Raw genomic sequence first — 24,264 nt, 5'->3', positions numbered from 1 at the left:
GACAGCCAGTTTTTGTACAGATAATAAAGTGCATGGGTGATCAATGTGTCGTTTCAATGAGCATCTGTACAGTAACAAAATGTCATAATTGTCAATTTTATCTTTATTATTTTACTAAACCGCCTTCAAGGATAATTAATATTAGTTGAGATCTACAATACAAGTGTGACACTAAAATAATACTTTATAAAATGTTCTAGATATTAAAATGTCAAATTCACAGGTTTGGAACTGCTATCTGAAAATCAGTTTAGATGTAGCTAAAACGTGCCAAATGTGTTCACATAGTGGCATTCTAATACATCTTATTACACTTCTAAACAATCACCCCAGAAAAATAAGGTAAATCTTAGCAACATGAACTACATTTTCACAGCCTGTATGCTGATGTTCTATAAATGTTCTGAATGTTGTTCTATATCATGACATATAAGCATGTTTCCCCTTTCTGGCTGCATTATCAGTGGAAAAGTAAATTAAACGTTTTTTCACCCTCAGGCAATAATGTGTTCTGCATTTTGCAATTAAAAATAAATTAGGCACAAAATCTTAAACAGATTGTTTATAAACTTTCAGTAAACCTTATGAGTTATGCAACAACATGCAGTGTGGTAGCAGGAATACTATGGCTGAAATTAGTTTTTGGCATATGAGGTAGAACTATGCCTTCAATCTACAATAATTTAATTTACAGCTTAGCTGATTGGATATAGCATTTTAACACCATTTTGGAGGTTTAAGAACGGCAAGTGCTATAATCCTCTGGGTATTTTGATCACTAGCACACAAGCATGTAACATACTTTGTGTTCAAGGGGAACTTTATCCAGGATGCAAAGCTGGTGCTGAATTATAATCACCTTCAAAAAGATTGCAAGTCTGTGAGTATTAAGCTTTGCACTCACCAAGCTCAGCCAAAAAGATTTATGCAATCTACTCTGGGACCCTGAGACTTATTCATACAGCTGATCTGATAAGAGCACTCTGAGACCTTGAAGTTTATTTTCAACAGAAGTTTTGCATTCAAAGATTCAACCATTAGACCACTTAGTGGTGATCAAAAGTACTTTGTTACAAGCCCAACCACAGACACTGTACAAGCAGATATTTCTGAAAATAAAAAGAAGAAAAGAAAGAAAGAAATCTTTTACCTCTTAAAATAAAAAAAAATCTTTAAGACCTAAAAACAACTTCTGATGTCTTAGATAGCATTCAAGATTTTCTTTGGTTTTACTTGTCTAGAAATGATTTGTCAGATACATATACTTTTCAAGCCTAGGTTATTTTAATGATAGATAACGTCTGTATTAAAAAGCATTAAACTATTTCTTCAGAACTTTTTGGTAACCAGTGAATCAGTGGGTTGTTTCTAGGATGCTACTGCCCCAGCTAAATGCCAATCTATCATGGAAAGATTAAATGGAAGGAAAAACAAAACTTTACTATTTACTGTTAACCATTTTGCCCTTAGGTAGCAGTTTTCTTTGAAAATCATGCAAGACATCATTCTGTGTGGAATTCATTTCAATGGATTTTTAAAATGTTATTTATTTATTTATTTTTGCAGTGGGGAGCCCTAGGCAGCTGAACGTGGTCTCTTTCTCTCTCTCTCATCTTCCCAAAGTCATATTGCAGAGCTTGAAATTAAGCCTTTCAAGACAAATATAATTTTTCAATTATAATTGTTTATACCCTTCCTTGACACACTGTTGCAAAAGCACCAGCAAGGCTGACATATTTTCCCCTTGGTTAATTGAAACAGTAGTTGAATCAATTTAAGTACCCCACCAGAAGCATGGACTTTTCTCTTACAATTGAAATAAAATCAATATTAAAGCTCTGTATCAGAGAAGACAGTCAGATTCACACCACTACCCAGTTGAGCAAGGCAAGTTCCCCTGTCAGTGCATTTAGAAAAAGCTTGGATTAATGAGGAAACACAGAATGTCTTTTGAAAAGTATATTTCCTTTTGACAAGGTATGGCATGTACTTATTATGCTGAGCCAAAAGTTCAGGACACAGCATAATCTTAAGTGAAAATTTGAGGGTTTTCTTTATCTTTACATTTCAAGCAGCCATTTTTCCTACAGCAGAAGCCTTTTCATCCCCTTCTCGTCTTTGCATTTGTGTTCCTCTTCATGAAGGTGAAAGAAGACATTCTGTGATCAGTCTCAGCCAGTTCTTGTATACTGACAGCATCACTTCTTAGTACAGTCAGCCCAGGGAAAAAGAAGCTCAATATTTTTACAAAACCTGGATCTCATGGGTCAACCTCAGACAGTAGCCAGTAGCCATTGGGTTAGGTGAATTCCATAATTTAGTCTTCACGTCTAAACATTATATATGTCAGATGCTTATTGTGAACGACTTTGATTTTTTCCCTTGAAGTATGGTACACGAAGGTGCATTATTTCTTTGATGTTCGATAAAGTATGGTAATTTGTTATGACCACTTAAATGAAATATATTTTTGATTGACTTATTTTTAAATTAGTCTTGTACTTGAAACCTAATGATTTATATTAAACATTAAAATTCTTCCTGAAAGGAGTTGACTCGGTATTAATGAAATATAGTAGCCAGGTCATCCTGCAAATAAATTTGGCAAACTGATATTTTTATTTTATTTACGAATTATTACTGTGGAAACTAACTCTCATGTTTGTTTTTTGCTGGTATACTGACGTAACTGTCCTGTTTCCATGGTAATGTAGATGTACCATGGAGCATGTTCTGTGTTCTTTTGTATCAAGTAAAAATGTCATTCAAATAGAACAACTCCTTAGCCTTTTGTAGACTGATTACAATGGCAAGCCGATTATCGCATTTGCCATTATAACTGATTGACATTTAGCTGGGTCTACCCTACTTGCCACATACTGATTCTTGGAGAGAAAAAATACTGAACTCCACAGCCATCCACCAGTGAATATAAAGAGACTGTCAAGCCTTCAGGCATATCAGCATTCAAAATAATGATCACAAGTGCCTAAAAGATCGGTTAAATTTCAATCATCATTTGGTGACTACAGTCATTGCTTTGCAATCACAACCTAGGTCCTCTGCAGATATTAAAATTTATGGTTTTGGCCCTCTATTATAGGTTTGTTGCACCTGTGAATTTGCTCTAGGCAATCCACCACATCTGAGAAACAAAGCATTTTTTGCTGTTTGGAGTAAAAAAATTTTAAACTTCCCTACATCATTCTTTAGTCATATCTTCAGTGTTAAAAACAAACTTCTTTAGCGAGAGAGAGAGAGAGAGAGAGAGAGAGAGAGAGAGAGAGAGAGAGTGTGTGGTGTGCAAGTGCAAGTACATTAAAGGCCCATGTTTCCTTTAATTTCCTGAAGAAGTGTGAGCTTCATAAGCAGGAGGATTGTGCATTATCTATTGCTAAATCATTTTTTTCCAAGTGATGAAGTGTGTTTCTTGCTTAACATATCTTGTTTACAGCAGTAACAGAATGTAACTTGATTAGCATATGCCAAGGGTGAATGATGCACTAAATCAGATAATACCTGCCTTTCTCCTAATCCACACCTGTTTCACTATCACATTAAAGAGGTCTGAATGTGATTAAATTTAAGCACCTACTTGGATATTCACTTAAAGGCATTTTTGGAGTAGTTATACTTTTACGACTCAAAGGCATGAAGTAACTTCCTTAAATAGAGAGGCAAAGTGAATTAGAAAAGAATAATACAGTTTCCTTATCCAGCTTTGCTTGAGACTGTGCACCTGAAAGCTTCAAATCCTAAATCTGGAACATCAAAATCACAGGGCCAAATCTTATGATTCATACTCTGTCAAAACTTGGCTTCAGTGGAATTTCTGAGTAAGAACTGCAGAGTTTGGACCATTGAGTTTAGTATGGACAGATGTTTAGATACTTCAACTCGTTCTTCTAAATAGAACTTTCCTCTTGGTGTCCAGTAGATTGTTGCCAGACTGGAAGAATATATATTTAGAAAAAACACAGAATTTAAAACAAACTGCAACTTATTAAGCAATACCTTATCTAGAAGACTTTCAACTCTTCTTTAGATCTTATTTGTTTTTCTTAAAGACATCAGTATTCAGAAAGGTGCAAGTTTAACTAAAGTAAAACTTATACCCTGCAAACATCCAAGATATGTCAGTCTTTTTCTTTGCTGATGAAAAGAAAACATAAAATAGAAATCTCTGGATGGAGTGGTAACGAAAGGAACAATACTGGGCTGGGGCTTGATATTTGAGGCTGTTTTAAGAAATCTAAGAGCATGGGATGTTATCATTCTTCCTGTCCCCTTTGTAAGAATGCCTCCCATAAAATATGGATTTTAGTAATGATAATGGTACATATCTCAGTGAATGCAGTCCTGAATCCCTCATACAGCACACAGAAGCTGTTTCTGTGCATCACAAAAAATAAGTTTTCAGACTGAGAAATACTCTGCAAAACTCCAAGCAAGGCAATAAACTTCTTGCTGACTGGCTAAAAGGATAACATTTTCTCTTGTTAAAAGACAATAGTGAATGAATGATTAAACTGATTCTTTAATACTTAATGACTACCTTTATATTTAAAATAAATATACTAATAGTGGAGAGATTAAGCAACTAATCCAGTAAGTTCTTTTGATAGGAAATAAGACTGATATAAAGGCAATGGGAAGGGAAAGTTTTCAAGATCTACCCAAGCAAAATGAGTCATAAGGACTTAAAATGGCCACAGAGACTCAGAACACAAGTCAAATAAATGTAAATAAGAAAAACAACAGTTACTGAAACAGAGATAAATGTTTTATATATTTGTTTAATCCTGCTGGTGTTTAACCAAGCATTGTATGCTGGAGAACAAGGGTGCCATTATACTGCTATATAAATGGACTTTGCAAGAAGAGACTCTGCAGTATCAAGAACATGAAGCTATACAAAGTTACCCAAGCAGGTATACATGCTACTAAACAGAGAGGTACCATGAAAGACGATAAAGAAAAAATGTACTCACTACTGCCTAAGAATATATCTGTATATATCTGTAACAGCTGGAATACTAAACTACTCTCTGTTGCACCTCCAAAGGTAGAAGTTCTGGCTGGCAGATTGAAAAGTCATGATCGCACCCTGGAGCCTTAGGTCAAATCTGGAATTATTCTGGCAATTGCAGAGAAACGTTCACGGATCAACTGCTGTGGACTGTGGGTAAAAACCCATGATTAAGGGGAAAAAACAAAAAGCAAATACATATGCCGGGCCATAGCCATATGAGGGAAAACAGGGATTTGTGCTGTGTACTGCATTTTCCAATTCTCTTGAGGCAAAAGTTCCCTGGGGAGTTGTGGAGAGTATGGTTCAATTTAGCTTGTGATTCAAGTAGTCAGTTTACAGCCTATACTTAGGAGAGGATTTTATATATTATCATTTTCTTAAGTGTTTCACTAAACATTGGACTACAACATTTGGGAAATGTGAATTGATGGTATTTTCTTAATAACTAGCAGGAAAATGATGTCTATGACTGATGACAAACTTTGTCTTGTGGGAAAAAACAGGATGTGTTCATGCAACTAAAGACTGTCTCACAATGCATATGTACAAGGGAGCCAAATTAAGGCTGCAGAGACAACCATAATTCTGGCATTTCCTAAATTTTTGAAGGTTTGACTTTGCAACCTTAATCATGTTCTTCTAATTAAGTTGTTTTGTGTGTAAAGTCAAACAATCTTGTTTCTGCCTTCTTGGATAGACAAATATAGAAGCACACTGAAAAATCCTCTAACGTTACTGTCAAGTAGAACTGTGTCATTTGTTGCTGAAGGCAAAACTAAGTAATGGTTCTTCAGCTCAGCAATTCACGTGATCACAGTCCAATAGATATTTCTTTGTTCAGGATCTATGCAAACATGGTGTGAACTTTTTCCTTCCATTCACATAGCTGGGCTCTCCTTGTCAGTACTAAGAAGACTACCATTTATGAACACAGGTTTGCTTTGGCAATGGAGCCATTTGCAATAAATGTGAGAAACAGCCCCCTGGTAATGGGCATTAAAATGCCTTCTGGATTAGAATACTAAATAGCTTTGTATGCTAACCATGCCTTGCTATATGTCCAGTATCCAGAAGCCTCATTAAAAATTATATATAATTTGACTTTGGAATTTGGCTAGATATCAGACTTCAAAATAAATTATGGTAAATCTGAAATTTTAGGAATTAATATTTCCAGATGGGTCAAAATAAACTGTTGTCAGTTATATACATTTAATTTGGTAAAGGAATCTTTAAAAAAATAGGAATAAATATTGTGGAGAAATATAAAAATCTTTAAAGGCAAATGACCCTCCAGTGTAGATTAAAATAATAAAAGACTTGGAGGAATGGAACAAATATGAAATTTCTTGGCTAGGTAGAGTAGACTTGGCAAAGATGAATGTCCTCTTAGAGCTATTATTTTTGTTTCAGTGCATCCCTGTTGGTATTGCTGACACAACATTAAAAACATGGCAGGATGCACTATTAAAATTCATATGGTAACGTAAAAGACAAAGGGTGAGTTCTATATAAGCTTGGGGTATAGTAGCTTTCCCTAATTTGGCTTATCGTCATGCATCACATTTAAAAGTTGTGATCAGCTGGGTTAAAAATAGAACATCGAAACAGTGGGTAAACCTGAACATGACTGATGCCCAGATATAGCTGTTCATAGTAATTGTTCGGTTAAAAAGAAACTTAGGTCACCAAAAAAACAAAGAACAAAAACAAAAACAACAAACCATTCATCCAGACCATCTTATCAGCTTTGGACATATTTTTTAAATTCCTGTCACTGAAACCATCTCCCTTGACTACTTCCATTAATAATGAGGAATTTATCCCTAGAAAATATCAAAGTGACTATTGTTGTAGATAAGATCTGAGATTACTCCATTAACAACCCAGATGAAGAGATAGGAGAGAGATCTGGACAAATACATTGATCTGGATGAGTGGGTCTCTATATGGGAAAGGGGATATCTTCAATTTGCATAGCTCATGTCATAAATATAAAGGGAAGGGTGAATGCCTTTAAAATCCCTCCTGGTCAGAGGAAAAAACCTTTCACCTGTAAAACGTTAAGAAGCTAGGATAACCTCGCTGGCACCTGACCAAAATGACCAATGAGGAGACAAGATACTTTAAAACGCTGGAGGGAGGGAGAGACAAAGAGTCTGTCTGTGTGATGCTTTTGCCGGGGACAGAACAGGAATGGAGTCTTAGAATTTAGTAAATAATCTAGCTAGGTATGCATTAGATTATGATTTCTTTAAATAGCTGAGAAATTAAGCTGTGCTGAATAGAATGGATATTCCTGTCTGTGTGTCTTTTTGTAACTTAAGGTTTTGCCTAGAGGGATTCTCTATATTTTGAATCTGATTACGCTGTAACGTATTTACCATCCTGATTTTACAGAGCTGATTCTTTTTATTGTTACTTCTTTTTTTACTGTTTCTTCTATTAAAATTCTTCTTGTAAGACCTGAATGCTTTTTCCATTGTTCTTAAGATCCAAGGGTTTGGGTCTGTGGTCACCTATGCAAATTGGTGAGGATTTTTACCAAACCTTCCTCAGGAAGTGGGGTGCAAGGGTTGGGAGGATTTTGGGGGGAAAGACGTTTCCAACCAACGCTTTCCTAATAAAATAAACCCAGATAAACATTTGGTGATGGCAGTGGAAGTCCAAGGGCAAAGGGTAAAATAGTTTGTACCTTGGGGAAGTTTTAACCTAAGCTGGTAAAAGTAAGCTTAGGAGGTTTTCATGCAGGTCCCCACATCTGTACCCTTGAGTTCAGAGTGGGGAAGGAACCTTGACAGCTCATAAAGAATATTTTAATATAAATTATTATTTTGATGGCATCTGACTCCAGTTAAAATTCATTATATTTTTGCTTAATAGGTAGATGCTCTGTTGGACATGTTACAGGGAAAGAGGAACATATTTGCACATGTGGTGACTGTGTTCAGGAATTAGAGAGTTTTGGGAGGAAATTACTAAAGATATTTATTTTGTGACAACATGCTGGCTTCCTAGAGACCCTCTGTCCTGCCTACTCAATGCTCCCATAATGGATCTGCATTTTAAACAGAATGAAAAAAAAAATTTTTACAGTTATCAGCTAGACTTTATATTGTACATTGGAAAAATGTGATTCCTGTTTCTACGCAACTGTAGTATGGTAAAATAGGAAATGTCTTTGCAGTAGAAAAGCTTTCATACCAAGTATATGTGATGTGACCAGTTGGTATCACACCAGTGTGATGTGGCTGTGCAAAAGGCTAAAGCAATCCCAGGATGCATCAGGCAAGGTACTTCCAGTAGAGGCAGGGAAATGTTATTACCATTATACAAAGCACTGGTGAGATCTCGTCTGGAATGCTGTGTGAAATTATGGTCTCCCATGTTTAAGAAAAATTAATTCAAACTGGAATAGGTTCTGAGCTCTACTAGGATGATCAGAGGGATGGAGAACCTACCTTAGGAGAAGAGACATAAGGACATAAGAATACAGCAATGGTCTATCTAGCCCAGTATCCTATCTTCTGACGGTGGCCAATGCCAGATGGTTCAGAGAGAATGAACAGAACAGGGCCTGGTCTATCCCATCATCCAGTCCCAGCATCTGGCAGTCAGAGGCTTAGGGACACACAGAGCATGGGGTCATATCCCTGACCATCCTGGCTAACAGCCATGAATGTATCTAATTCATATTCATATTCATCTAACCTATCATCCATGAATTTATCTAATTCTTTTTTGAACCCTGTTATAGGGCTTGTCTTCACTATCTGGATAAGTCAAACTAAGTTACGCTATTTCAGCTGCGTGAATAATGTAGCTGAAGTAGCGTAACTTAGGTCAACTTTACCCCAGTGTCTTCACTGCACTAAATCGATAGTAGAGTGCTCTCCAGTTGACTTATCTTACTCTTCTTGGAAAGCTGGAGTACCGAGGTTGACCAGAGAGCACTCCGCCTTCGATTTAAGGGGTCTTCACTAGACCCACTAAATCGATCTCTGCTGCATCGATTGCAGCAGCGTCAATCTCCCCATAGTGAAGACCAGCCCATAGTTTTAGCCTTCACAACATCCCCTGGCAATAAGTTCCACAGGTTGACTTTATGTTGTGTGAAGAACTACTTCCTTTACTTTGTTTTAAACCTGTTGTCTATTAATTTTATCGGGTGACCCCAGGTTTTTGTGTTATGTGAACAGGTAAATAATACTTACTTTCTCCACACCATTCATGATTTTATAGATCTTTCTCATGTTCCCCCTTAGTTTTCTCTTTTCCAAGCTGAACAGTCCCAGTCTTTTTAATCTCTCCTCATATGGAAGCTGTTCATATCCCTAACTGCTTTTGTTGCCCTTCTTTGTACCCTTTCCATTTCTAATATATCTTATTTAAGATGATGGGGGGACCAGAACTCCATACAATATACAATGTGTGGACATACTAGGGATTTATATAGTGGTATTATGATATTTCCTGCATTGTGAATTATGATCTTTTCTAGCCTTAAAGTCTACGCACACATACAAGAGAAGTGCCAAAAAGGTATTAGGTATCTAGAAATTTGGTCACCCTTTTTAGGCTACAGAAAGGAGGAAGGCAGCAAGCCTGAATCTTTAGCCAGGTTCTTTGAATATTAACATGAGCTTGAATATGTAATAAGGAATGTACAATGGTAGTACATTAATGCTAATAATTTTTTTTTTAAAAAAGCAACACTTTTCTGACCCCAAAAACAGAACCAGGACCAAAAGCAATGAGTGAAATCCTGGCTCTACTGAAGTGATTTTTCTGATAATGTAAAGTAAGTACCACATGCTGGTTCAGATTCAGTACAAGTAGCATGATCACACGCGCATGAAAACAGGACTCCTCCCTGTTTTAGTGTCCCTGGTGATTTTACAACAATCATCAACAAATGTCCCACGAAAATGTTTGAGATTTCGAAACATTTTCATATTTTTATGCATTTGTTTCAATTTTGATTGAAAATATAATTGAAAATGGAATTTTTTGATAAATTTTTGAAAATATTGAAAAAATGGAAAATGTTTGATATCTGAAACATTTTCATGATACAGGAAAACCATTTCTTGTGCAGCTCAAGTTGATAGTCATTAATTACATGAGCCCATACTATTTTTTCCACCAGTCTCTGCCTCATACATTGAATGGTAGTGACTCAATATTTCTTTTTATCTCCTCATTTAAATGTGTGGCCACTAGTTTTACATTCTGCATATCATCCAAATCCTGCACGGAATACAAAAAATATTAATTTTATAATCAGTGGCATTTCCATGGTACTGTATTAGAATGCTTCACAAATATTTATGAATTTATCTTCATAACTCCACTAAGAGATTAGCTGGTATTATAATCCAATTTCACAGCTGGGGAATTAAGGCACATAGAGATTAAATTCAAAATTGTCAAAGAAGTGTCCACTAGTTGTGGAAGCTCAATTTGGGACAACTAGGACCTGATTTTTGAGAGTACATAGCAAAGTTAATTTCTATAGCACTTTATCTGTTCAAAGCACAGCTCCAATAGACTTCAGTTGTAGCGGTGAGTGTACAGTACTTTTCTAAATCTGGTACTAGTTTTCTCATATTGGGCACTGTAAAAATGAGGAATACACCATTAGTGGCTCTGAAAGATGCGATGCTTTGGAAACATGGGATAATCAAAGACTGCTATATTGAGATGTGACAGATGCTATGGAGACATGGAATATTCAGAGACTATTGTATCAATTTATATGAGTTAGTGATTGTCTTCCTGGCTCAATGGATGAGCTCAAAGATGTTTTGCATAGGAACAAAAGTCACTGGAGGTGGGGGTTGGGAAACAGGAAATGGTGATGAATGCAAATCCTTAATGGAGGTAACAAGTCTGTGGAATTTTCACCCTCTGGGGAAATAGTGTACACTGTTTGGACCTGGTTCCTGTCAAGAGGCCTGTTGAACAAAGAACAAAAAACTGTATAAGGAGACAGCCCTGATCTTGGGGGAAGGGGAGGTTCATTCAAGAATGGACATGAGATCGTGACCAAGAAACAGGTCCTACAGAGAACATGAAATACTTTAAAACCTACCAGTGTTTGTGTGTGGAAAACAGGTGACCATCTGGCAAATCAGGCATTCATATAAGCTGTTTACTGTTTTTTAAGAAACTTTCCCCAAAACATTCAGCCTGAGGCAGACACCTTGCATGGAAAATTTCAGCCCAAACAGAGTTCTCAAAGTTATAAACAATTGAAAACAGGATGAAAAGTGTCAGGTAACCTTAATTATAGGCAGTGCTACCTGTAATAAATAAATAATCGTAGCAGAACAGGCAGTATTTGGACTTACGATACAATTGGTTCCTTACAATTGCGTCGTAAGATGGAACGTTGAAACTCGGAACTGCAATCTACTCCATTGCGGCACCAAGTGTTGTAAACTCGAAACCTATAGTCATAAATCGCATCAGGGTGTCAATGTAGAAGTGTTGTAAATGCCGTTCATTGTAACTTGAAAGTCGTAAAGTTGAGGACTGTCTTTAATGCTAACATCCCCACTATCATTATCTCCCAAGGAGCCCCTCCTACTATAAGAGTCTTCAAAATAGTCTTCCTCTGCATGCAGGAAGGAAGAGGGTGGGAAAATATCGTTGGCTGAGGCAGAAAGAGTGGACACCATTTTCCTCTTGTCCTTATCTGTTGCAAAAACTTTCCTTGATCCTGCACCATTTAAGTCACTGGGACTTTTCCCACTGGACTGTATGGAAGCAGGATCAGATGCTAAGTACATATAACCATGGTAATCTGACACTGTCACATTGTCATAGGTAAATTAGAGAAATGTGAATTTTACAGAACTACAAGCTGAAAGCATATTTGGATACACCACAGACAGATTAGTAATTAACTATTCAGTTTCAAGTTGAGAGGAAACATTTCATGGTGCTCCATAGGGGGCAGTTCTGCAACCAATATTCAATATTTATTCTTCATTAACAAGCTGGTGGATGCTATGCTGATCAACTTCACAGACAATATACAGCTGAGTGTGATCACAAATGCTTTGAAGAACAGAATTAAAATACAGGATGATCTTGAGAAATGGACTGAAATCAACAGAATGTGATTCAATGGAAACAAAGTTAAACACTAGAGTAAACAGTACCATAGAGAAGTGTTTGGACACTATAGTGGCTAATAAGCAACATTCTATGCCAAAAAATAATTAGAACACCTGCAATTGAATAGGGTGGGAGATTTGGGGTTAACACTAAAATCATAAACCCTAACTATAATATTTGTTTACAGTTTGCACATTTTGCACAATAAAATATAGTCCAATGAAAAGAAGATATTTGGAAAACATTATGTTTTTATAAAGAAATACTAAGGGATAAAAAAAGGGAAAAGAATCAAATAACTTCATTACTGAGCTGGGACAAAATCAGAAACTAGGCTTCATATCAGGAAAATCTTTCTATTTATAAAAGCAGTTTGGCAATGGAACATTGATTATAAAATCATGGATACTGGAGAAATTTTCAACATTGGAGATATTTAAGGGATAGTCTAAGAAAAGGGAAGTGGGAATGCAGGGAGATGATCTCTTCCACCTGTAATGATTCTATGATTTGTTCTTTGTTTACATTGATGGTCCACAGGCATGGCCACCCGCAGCTCCCAGTGGCCATGGTTAGTCGTTCCCAGCTACTGGGAGCTGCGGCCAGCCATGCTGGCAGATGTCAGTGTAAACAAACTGTCTCACAGCCTGCCAGCAGATTACCCTGATGGGCTGTGTGTGGCCCATAGGTTGCCCACCATTGTTCTATGACTTTCTCTAGGAATATATATAGATATTTAATATTTTTACTCCAGTCACTTTTGTTCACATCTGAACCTGAACTATACAAAGACAACAGACTCATATCATTAACACATAAAATTCAAGCTCCAATTTGCCAAACTGACTTTATAAAGGTAGAGTACTAAACCCACAATTAAGCACCTGAAACTCCTGAGAGTTCAGCACCTTTGAAAAATCAAGATGCTTATTTAGGTGATTAAATATAAACTTTTGAGACTCATTTTGGTGATCCATTTTTAAAAAAATCTTAGTCCAAACCTTTTAGTTGCAATTCTCTTGAGATTACATTACAATATAACTTTAATCCAGTCTTATTTTGATTTACTGCTAGTGATAAAGTCAAGGGAAGTTCTATGAGTAAACATTATATTTGAAATAGTATAATGGACAGACAACCTTCCTTTATTAGGTTAAATTCTTTTAATGTCAAAAAGTATCTAAAAGAATATGGTCCAGATCCCGAGCTGTTGTAAATTGGAGTATGGAGCTACCTCAAGTTTCATCAGATGGTGATTTGGTCCTCAGTTTTGATCAAGTCTCATCTACAATAGCTGACTTTTTAACTGCATAGACTTCTGCTGATGCTATACATTAGTCCCAACAATGACAAATGTAGAAACTTTCTATCATATCACTGGTTCCAGGTAAAGATGAGATGAGTCAAATTTTAAGGTATTATTATATCTTTTGAATTTTACTCTCTGTTAAGTAACTGGTGTAATGTTCTAGTGAGAAGAAACTGATGTAATGCTTGTTGTTATTGGGACATAGAAAGTCTATGGGTGGCCTAAGATATACATGGAGACTGCTTCTCCTCAGAAGGAGAAGTACCACAATTCGATAACAGACTCATAGTGTGGTATTACACAGCCCTGGTATCAACTAAACACACACTTGCACACACTTGGTACATATATTTCATTAATATGCACAGCAAATATTTTTCTTCTTTTCCATGGAAATACATTGAAATGAATTATGCATAATCCACAAGTTTCCAAATATTTCTAAATATAGTCCCTTGGTGATTAAGAAATAAAAACTTAAAAGTATTATATATTATATAGGGGGGAAAGATTATATTCCTATGAAAGAAGGCTCAGATGATTCAATGCATCCTAGTAATCTTGCTTCTTTTTACATCACTACATTGTAATCCTTTCCCTTCTATGTCAGTCTTCAGTTTCTGTAATGCACTGGGTAATAGACAACTCCAGCTGTTTCTTTTGCAACGTGTTTTAATTTAAAATGAATAAAAAGCATTGTCCATATCATCTCTCTATACATTATACAGCAATATAGCGATAATTGTGCAGTCCTGATTCCAAGACTAACGCTCTGCTGTTCTTTTCCCACACTCCCTGTGCTGTTCCATCTTGTTTAAACTTTGAGAAGCAGAACATTTCAACTGAAATATAGCTTTGGAATGATGTTTCCCCCTCCCCCCTTCAATTATTCTTCATAGGAGTTTTTGTAACATTACCTTATAATGTTGAATTCCTATTCCTTCAGTTTCAGCCACAAAAATATCACCCCCACTGTAAGATTTATTTTTACTTTTGAAAAATGTAAATGTGATCATTAGCTTGGCACATAAAATAAACTGAGGGGAAAAATCACCACTGTCCTGCTGTTTGCCAGAATGTTTAAAAACTGCTAAGGCTTCCTTTCTTCTCTTGCTTCCATGTAATAAGAAAAGACAAGAGATTAGAAGTCTCAGAACTTTGGACTTTTTTTCTCTTATTTGGAAGACAGATTGCATTTTTTGTATCCAAAACTGACAGGGTTAGAAAGCCTGTAAAATGGACCTCAGTATGTTTGAAAAAAGTGACCAATCTAAAACCCACAGGGAAGGTCGACTGTAAACTTGTAATTGATCTTGCTCAGAGGTCTCTTGCTGCTTTTAGCATACTGCTGAAAATGCATAAATATAACTTTTGTATGTTAGTGCTCAGGCAATTACTTTACAGTCATGAGTTTGTGTTTTCTTCCTAATTTCACAAGGAATTAGGATGAATTATTCTGCTTGTTATTGTTAAAGAAACAGATCAGATTACCTTTGGGGCTTGCCTATAAAGTTCTCTTGAAGGGAAAAACACATGCAATGAAGTACACCTTTTAAACAAAGACTGACGAGGAACCCTCACATATTGCTTGAAACATTAACAATAGGCATCAAGAAAGTCAAAGAAAAGAGGCTCAGCAAAAGTGTTCTTTTGTCCTTTAGAAAAACATGAAGATTCACTTTACGAAAAAGAGAAAACCATTTCCTTAGATTAAAATCTGTTGTCACAGGGCCTGATCCTGGTCCAAGTGAAGTCAAAAGGGCACTTTCATTCACTTTAAAATGTGTAAGATCAAGTCAACTAGTGCATGTGTCAGTGTTGAACACATGTTCACATGCTGAATTTTATCTTATTTATAATACTGTAGCATTACACAGACAATCTACTACAGTGTTTGTCCCCGCCCCACACTTTTTAAATGTTTTTGGACCTGAATAACTTCAGACAAGACAGTAAAAGTAAGTACAAGATTGTATTTCTGGGGCAAGCTTCACATACCTAGTCAAACTAGAATAAAACTTCCAGTATAAACAGCTTTTATAATGTCATTGAAACTTCTTAGATAAATATAGTAATACTATCGACTTCAGTGATTTCAAAAGAATTTACTCATTCCTAGGCCATCTTCTCAATATGACAGGATTCATAATATTTCTGAAGCTGTGGGGAAAAAAATGGCATTGCCTGAGGAAGTAAAACGGAGTCACTTTTCACACAGGTATGCTATTTCATGACTGTCAGGTGGAAGCTCTTCAGGATTAATGCTTTATAATTCTCAGATGGCTGATGCTTTAGAACTTCAAAGTGCAGTAGAACATTTCAAATTTTCTTCGGCCCATGAGGAAAAACCTTTTCATTGAAATTTGTTGTCAATTGGAAACTTGCATTTAACACTAGACAATGACTACACATTTTATGAAGATGAAAATTATGCAGAGATGTCCTGGCAAAGCAAATAGCCCACCATAACACTGAATATTACACAGAGTTATTCTTTGTATCGTTTTCTTTTCCAAGGGAAAACTCTTCTAAACTATTTTTTATTTTAAAAAAACAGACTACTCAGGTATAATGGTGTTTCCTAGCCAGTAAAGACTAAACATACACCTGACTGAAAAGATAAGCAATCTGTAGGTTTTATGAAGAAAATGACATAAAAATCAATATCTGGTTCCTGGAGAAGAGACTTACTACACTTTCAATGTGAAGTCTAACAGTGGTAAGTCATGAATATAGAATTTGCCTGTGTAAAAATAATCTGTTTGCTATAAAACTGGAACCATCCCTAGTTATCTAATACTTCAAGAAACAGTGTATTAGCACCCTCACTGAATCCGTGTGAAGCTGGCCCCCTTTGGCAACTAAAAGAGCTCTTTGAACCATAGAACAGACGTAATGAAAATTGGTTCCATTAAATGCAGCTGACAAATTACAAACTGAAAAATTAATGCACCATACTGTGACTCTGGGGGCTAGAATGAATCAAGGTGTGGTTGCCAGATGCTAACACTTTTTCTATTTCAAAATAAAAACTACAGTGTCTTCTAAACATGCACTAAAACAGCAACTATAATTATACACAACTATTAAAATTAAGCCAGCAAGAACAAGAAAATCCAAAGGAACGGCCATTCCTTCATTTTTAACCTGGACATTATACAATGGAAGAATATTAATCTCAGAAGCGTATATGATCACACATATTACTTACATACTTAAGCCCTGATCCTGCAGGCGGAACTCTGCACTCATGCAGAGGCCACTGATTCGACTAGGGCTCTGTGTAAACTCAGAGTTTTAGGGCTTGTGTACATGGGGAGATATTCTGGAATTTTTAATTAGGTATTAACTATTTGGAAGCGGACTAAGCTAATTTGAAATAAAGAACTCTTATTCCGGAATAAGTGTCATGTGCAGTTAATTACTTTAAATTCAGCACCCACTGCATTCTGGATTAAATGTTCATAAGTAAACAAGCCCTTAGGCTGAACATCATGAGCTACTGATGGAATGACAACCTTCATTTGTGATCACAATACTTTTGTTTGGTCTAATCCCATCTATTTACTTTTTAACTGCAGCACACTCTTGCCAACAAAAGCAAACATAAATGGACACAGAGGACAGACAAATCTGGTAGTATATGTGCTCCTTTGCAATTATAACTGATCAGAAATAGAATTTCCATCCCATGGTAAATTCAAATATTTCCACATTTTGTTTTCAACCCCATATTTTAACAAAAATATTGAAATATACAAACTTTTCCTAGAACCGAATGCTCAGGAAAAAACTGATTCAGAAATGTTGAAATGTTTTGTTTTGACATTTTCACTCCAGTTGAAAGGTTTCAACATTTCTATTTAATTTGGGGTCAGTGTTTATCTCCACCTCTGCCTGAGCTGCCATGATGCCTCATACGAATTGTAGTTCTGGGTCCTTCACATCCCCATACTCCCAGAAAGGCCCCATTCCCTGGCTGGAACTCTCCTATGACATACTTTAGTCTCTCCCTGTGGCTGAGCCAGTGGGAGAATGTTTCATTCAATTTTTTTTGACCTGCCCTAATTGCAACAAGTTGTGAGCCTACCATTGCCTAATCAAACCTTCAACAAAGTACGCAATAGGTCTAATTAGAGCACTACATCATAGTATATATTTGTTGTAGAAAGAGTTATTTCTTTAAGTACACATGGTGCAATGGCCGGTACAAGCTTTATTTATAGTAAGAATGAGCAGGTGCTTTAAACAAGTGTATTTTATCTTTATCCATTTTCTCTTTTTTGTGTAGAAAGAAAAGAAATTGGATTTTGTTAACATTTTTATGTCATGTCCTAAGTTGTTGCTGTTGCTGCAAAGCACCTAAAGACACAATTGTTTTATGTACCCAGTCACACTTTTTTCTTGGAGGCCTACATGTAAGGCTGCCCTCTTCCTTTATGAAATGTCATGAGAATACATTCTGTATATCACAGGTAATGGGGGGTGAATGCAGAAAAACAACCCAATACACTGGGTATGTATATGATACATACATAGCAGTGGTCCTCAATCTATAGTCTGCAGAGCTGTTTCCTATCACAATGGGGAAGCAACTGTCAGTCTACAAAGCAGTGGCATTCCCTACTGGTTGTAACCTGGTCCAAGACTCCCTTTGGACCAACCCAACTCAACTTCAAATATTTTTTTTAAATGACACCTTGCTGCAGCTTGCATATCTTCTTTGTGTCTTTCTTTTTCAGATATTGCTTTGGTATATATACAACCATAATCAAATGTGAAAATGTAATCAAAATTAGAGGGATAGCAAAAGCACAGATGGAACAAAACTGCAAAGTCACCTGGGAAGATTACCTGCAGCCTTCCCTGTTCTAATGACAGTGGTGGATTTAAACTAAATTAGGGCTAGATGCATTCTAACCAAAAGCCTTTCCCTCACCCCCAATACAAGGAAGGATCAGATAGTGTGGCATAGGGGGGCTACCAGTTTGTATATGTATACAACAGTGAGTTTATGTTCCTACTCCCCTGTTTCCCTCATCCCAAGATGAGAACCTTTTCTTTCCCTCCGTCTCCTCTTCCACTGCCACTCCCCAGTGCCCTGACTGTCCTCCCTCTTCCTCAATGGAGCTATGCTTCTGAAGATCTGGCTCAAAACTTCTGAAGACTTGACACTTTACATCAACTTAAATTCTCCTCCCTTGAGATAGAGATTCATGTCTTACTTTATTTCAGATTGAACTATGGGTTTCTTTGTTCATTAGTTTGTGTCTTTTCAGATACTGATGTAAAGCATATTGCATCTCCTGTGTTTATTGAGAACAAATGGATCATCTTGGTCAGGAATGTAACAGAGGAAGCACATTTTGTAAAAATCATCTGATTTGTTTTCTTTTGTCCCTTACAGGTGTTATTAACCCCTTTGCTTACAGTAGTTCTAACATGAATTTTTTACTCAAAATTCATATTTGCTTTTTCAGGTTACCTGATCTCTTAAGAACCAATTCAAAGACACTAAGTAAAGATTAATTAATTAGAACCGGCCATAACTACTTGAGTAATATGTTGACTCTGGAGCAGTGCAAAAAAAAGTTAAGCCACCTTGTGATCAGTCCTGCACATGAAAGTAGAAGGGAGTAAGGGGTAGAGAGTCCCTCCCCGTATTCTCTTGTACTGGCTACCCATTCCCTCCTCTCCCAAAGTGAATGACAATCTGCTTCCCAGGAAGCTCCTGAGATAGCCAAAAGTGTGTATCCCACACCTGAGGCTCCTGCCAAAGGCACTGCTGGGCCCTTATAAATCTATCTAACTTGTCATTGTTAATCACTGAACAAAATGCATAGAAACCGGGCTGTGATTTGTAAATAAAATTATAAATATTGTCTTGGAGAACATGGCTGAAAAAATCATTTCTACTGAACAGTATTATAGGTTGTATTAACTAAAGAGAGCAAACTAACGAAAGGCAAGTTGCATTCACTGAGACATAATGGCCTGTAATTCAGCCTCAACAGGGCTAATAAAAGACGGTGTGATTTAAGTGACATTTTCCTCTAAGTGCTCCCAAAAGTTTGTTACATAGAAGAAAGAACTATATTAAAATTTTCTTAATTAATAAAAATGTAGCGAGTGCTCAAAAATGCCCAGGGCCAGGAAAAGCTGCGGTGTTTGCTGAAAAACCTAAGCTGACTTGAGTCTTTCTCAACATTTACTGGTGGCCCAATGGGGCTTGCATCCCATCCTATCATGGCAACTGTCACACAAAACTAGTTTCAGTTTGTACTGTATGTTAACAGAGGCATGAAAAACGGTGAATCAAATCTTTTATTGAACTCACTGTTTACAGTTGACATTAGCAGGCAACTCTTGCACTACTTGTTTCATGTGGGAGTAGAGGAAAGTTCAAAACTGAGTTTTCTTCCCCTTTGTCTCCAGCCAAAAATCAGAGATTAAAAAACTCTAGCACACTGGTACTACTCCTTTTTGGACTTGCCACCAAAATTAACTTAATTCTGGCAAAGGTTAAAAGTTTAGACAGACATTTGTTTTTAAGAGGCCAACTACATATTTGTCTGGCTTGCCAGCAGATTCTAAGATAGTTTATTGCCCGCATTTGCCCATTTTAAAAGTGCTTATGACACAGTGGCAAAGCTTTTGATCACTGGCTAAAACTGTTAAAACTTCTGGTAACAGGGTCCCTCAACACTCTCAGAAAAAACAATATCATCCAGGGACTGAGGGCCCCTGGAAAACCACTGGAAAAAATGGATCCAACTGAGCCACTGAGAACATCAGAGAAAATGTAAAGTACTGCTCTCTGGAAAAACAAATCTATACCAACTAGCAGGTTTATTCATGTGTTTGAGTGGGTGAGGATTAGGGGTTAGGTGCCAGAAGCACCTTAAAAAGGGTGTAAAATAGTACACTAGAAATCATGCTCAACTGCACCAGAGAGAGCTGTAGATATTGGGACAGAAAAAAAACCTCCAAGAAAATAGCCATTAGATTTACCAAGAGCAATTTTCTTCTGTGATTTGGAAGTACATTAGCCATTTTCAACTATGCTTCTGTTATTACTTTGTTCAGAGTAAGAATAATATAGCAGTACTGATAAAATACTCCAAGAAGTTTGAGGACAAAAAAAGCACAAACAAAGTATATGTACTTATACGGTTGCTTTTGTACCATATTATATAAAACATCCACTCTTTCTCCCCCTCCCCCCACCTCCTAAAAAAAACGTAAGTCCACAGTGAATGCAGACTATTGCAGTATCCTCCCTAACAGACTATATAACAGGAGCCTTCTCACTAGCAGACTATTAGAAGATCAGGAATGTATGTCCAATTATTCTGAAGTCTCTTGTTTCCTCAGCTCACATGCATTACTTCCATTAATGTTTTAAAGAGCTACATGAACAAGCATCAAAGGGACAACTCAGCAGAACTTCATGACAATTTTCATAGGATCATTATTTCCTTTTTACGTTAAATAGTGTTCAGCATTTACTATAATATACTCCAAAGATGTCACAGAGAAACCATACAGTCTGAATACTTTTTTACCTATGAAATTCAATCAAATGTGTAATTCCGCTGCGTTTATTTTCAGCTAACCCTCTGAACGTAATGCAGAGTGATAAGCTACTGAGCAGAAAAGGTATAACATACTAATAGTCTTCTTTAATAATATGTAGCTGCGAGGTGTTGTATAAGACAATTAAAAATCATTCAGAGTCATTCAAACAAACACATGAATAATCGTTGGAGACGTAGTACAAAAACTGAATCTTTCATTTCCTCAGTCAAGTCACAGTCCAAGTCAGAAATGAAGAACTTAACTGTGATTATAGGACATGTTTTTATTATAATTGTTTTTCTGTGCATCATTTGACACCACCAATGTTAAGAAATTAGTTATAGAAGTAGGGCTGTTCATTTCTTCTGTGTTGAATTGTAAGCACTGAAATAATAGTTATAATATTTCAGTCTCTTTTGCCCTCAGAATATAGCATTAGTAGTTCTATCCACCATATCAAATTACCTGGTTTGGGCAAAACAAAATGTATGTTTGCAGTATTTTTTTTTTAATAAATAGGGAACATTTATGGCCAGGCTAATTAATTTCACATTTTCTTGCTTCAGGTTTAAAAGATTTAAGTTTAATACAAGCAGTGATTGTAATGTAAATGTCTTCCATTAACTTCTGGACTTTCCTAAAGGCTTCTTCTGTGAAAGAACAAATTGGAAATGCTTTTTTTTTTGGTTGGGGAAGGTGTAAATTGTGAAATCAACAAAAAAAAATATATTATCAACTACAATTATTAGTATCAGAACCTCTTCCTGTAATCAAACATGGATAAATTTGCATTATGATGGGCCCTATGCACAGGAACCAAAACCCTCTGTGCTTTGGAGAAATTCAGATTCAGATCCAAATATAAGACCAAGTCCTGAGCAGCAACACACATCCAAGTCTAAATATCAGTCTGTTCTTCAGGCAACAGGGAAGAAATCTTCACCCTCAAGCCATGGATCAGCTGCAGATGTGCCTCCATTGTGCTCCCAATGTTTCCCCTTTACTGGGAGGGGAAATGGAAGAATCTGCATAGCAGGGGATGCTCTGGTTCCTCCTCCGCCATTCTCATGGCTTTGCCACTAGTTAAACCCTGGACATTGATTCTCAAAGAATCTGGTTCTGCTGCCATAGGGTTTGCTCCTTAGTAACTGGGGCTCCTCTCTGCTTTTTAACATTTCTTTTTTTTCTGACCCTAAATGCAACAGAACTAGTTTAGTGAGAAAAAGAACTGCATAACAGGGAATTAAAACTGTAAAGAAACAAACAAACCCCCCTCCCCTTAAAAAAAAACATAATTGGAGAAGGATGACCATTGTGATGCTGTTTCTATACTCCTAATGATACTTCTGTATTAAATTTGCTTAGGAACATAAGAGCAGTCTTACTGAACAGAACACTGGTCCAACAATTCCAGTTGTGATCCTATACTAGTGACCTATAACCAATACTTTGCTGGAAGATGAAAAGCCCCTAAAGTATTGTGACTACTGTGCAACACTATACCACGAGGGAGGGGGAATTCCTTCTCAATCTCCAATGGCAATTACTTTATGTCCAGAAGCAAGAAGATTTATATTCCTTGTAACCTAACTAGTAGAAAAGCAAAGCTATCTCTACTCTTATATACATGTAAACATTTTCCCTCCAAAATTATTACCATTTTCCTCCTTAGTATCCTACAGCAAAGATCCAACAGGTCTACTACTGTATCTACTGCATTAAACAAGCATTTTCCTCACCTGTTTTATATATCAGTTGCTTTTTAATATTATCAGTAGCTTCCTCATTCTTACACTAAAGGTCAGGGTGGACAAAAGTTCTCTATTAGGTTTACTATAACACTTGGTATTTTAACTCTCACTCTACTATCACTTTCTCCTTTCCAAACTGAAATATCAGTCTTTTAAATCTCTCTGTGTAACTCCCCAGGTTTTTCTCAGTGATCAGTGGATTCTGTATTAGCTGAGCATGGTGGGAGAGGTTAGCTCCCCTGAGTATGTCTCAGACATAATCGTACTCAGGGGAGCTAGCCTCTCCCACAGCCCGCACTGCCATGATTACACTTCTATTTTTAGCATGACAACTGGATCAGAGCTAGCACTAATATTTTCTCCTCAAGCTGGAATTTACACTTTCCAGTGCTAGAGTAGACATATCCATAGACTATAATACTGTTGCATGACCTTGCAGTCTCCTCTTTGTGGGTTGGCATAAACAGGCAGAGTCCCAGCAATGAGGACACTGACAAGAGCTCAGTAACAACACAGTATGTATTTATCACTGAGAGAGTCCCTTCCTGCTACTGGTGCTGCTGAGTTCTCCTCCCCTGGGCAGGAAGCACCACTTCCCTCCACCTGCCTCTCAGTGTTACTTCCAGTGGCACCAATCCAGATATTTCGAGGGGGGGACGCTGCTCCCCCACAACCAGGGTGACCAACTCTCCCAATTTTATAGGGATGGTCCTGATATTTGGGGCTTTGTCTTATATAGGCACCTATTATCCCCTCATCCCCCATCCCGATTTTTCACACTTGCTGTCTGGTCACCCTTCAACCAGCCCTACTCCACCACCCCATCATGACTCCCATGAGGGAAGCTGTAATTGCAGTCCAGACCGGTCACTTCCCTGGCAGTATAGGATCCCCCTCCACCTCCCTTCAGCTTCTTGCTGGGCCTAGCTACCGGGGGCTCATTTCACCAATGCCAGGTCTTGGATGCTGCTGCCAGTGGCAAAAAACAGCCTCTCCACAGTCAGCTCCGTAAGCCCCAGGATGGGACCATGAACAACCTCACCACTGTCCTGTGCAACCTAAATGGCACCCTGGTCCCAACTCTCCCTCCCTGCTGGTTTAAGGCTTCCCACAGCACCAAGAAGAGCTGCCATGGGTTCCAGCAGGAGGCCTCAACAGGAAGAGTGTGACTCTGCTGCCAGCCCTGCCTCCCCACACCACACGCCTTACTCTTCATTCCCTGCTGGCTCAAGGCTTCCAGCTGGTCCCTGGCATCAAGAGGAGCTGCAGCTTCTGACACGTTGAGGACCGGGGTGCTGGCCGCACTCCCAGCCATGTAAGATGTGCAATAAGTATCCTTGTATGTGTGCTGGGGGGATGTTCATGCCCCCAACCCCACCTACACCTCATCTCATTGTCGTCTTTGGTTACCTTCTGGGTCAGGGGTCCTCACCCTCTGTGGACGTGCCCAACACACAGACCCAGCCAGC

This window comes from Eretmochelys imbricata, chromosome 4 (assembly GCF_965152235.1).
Source record: "Eretmochelys imbricata isolate rEreImb1 chromosome 4, rEreImb1.hap1, whole genome shotgun sequence".
NCBI classification, from domain to species: domain Eukaryota; kingdom Metazoa; phylum Chordata; order Testudines; family Cheloniidae; genus Eretmochelys; species Eretmochelys imbricata.
Note: the sequence above shows the minus strand (reverse complement) of the source record.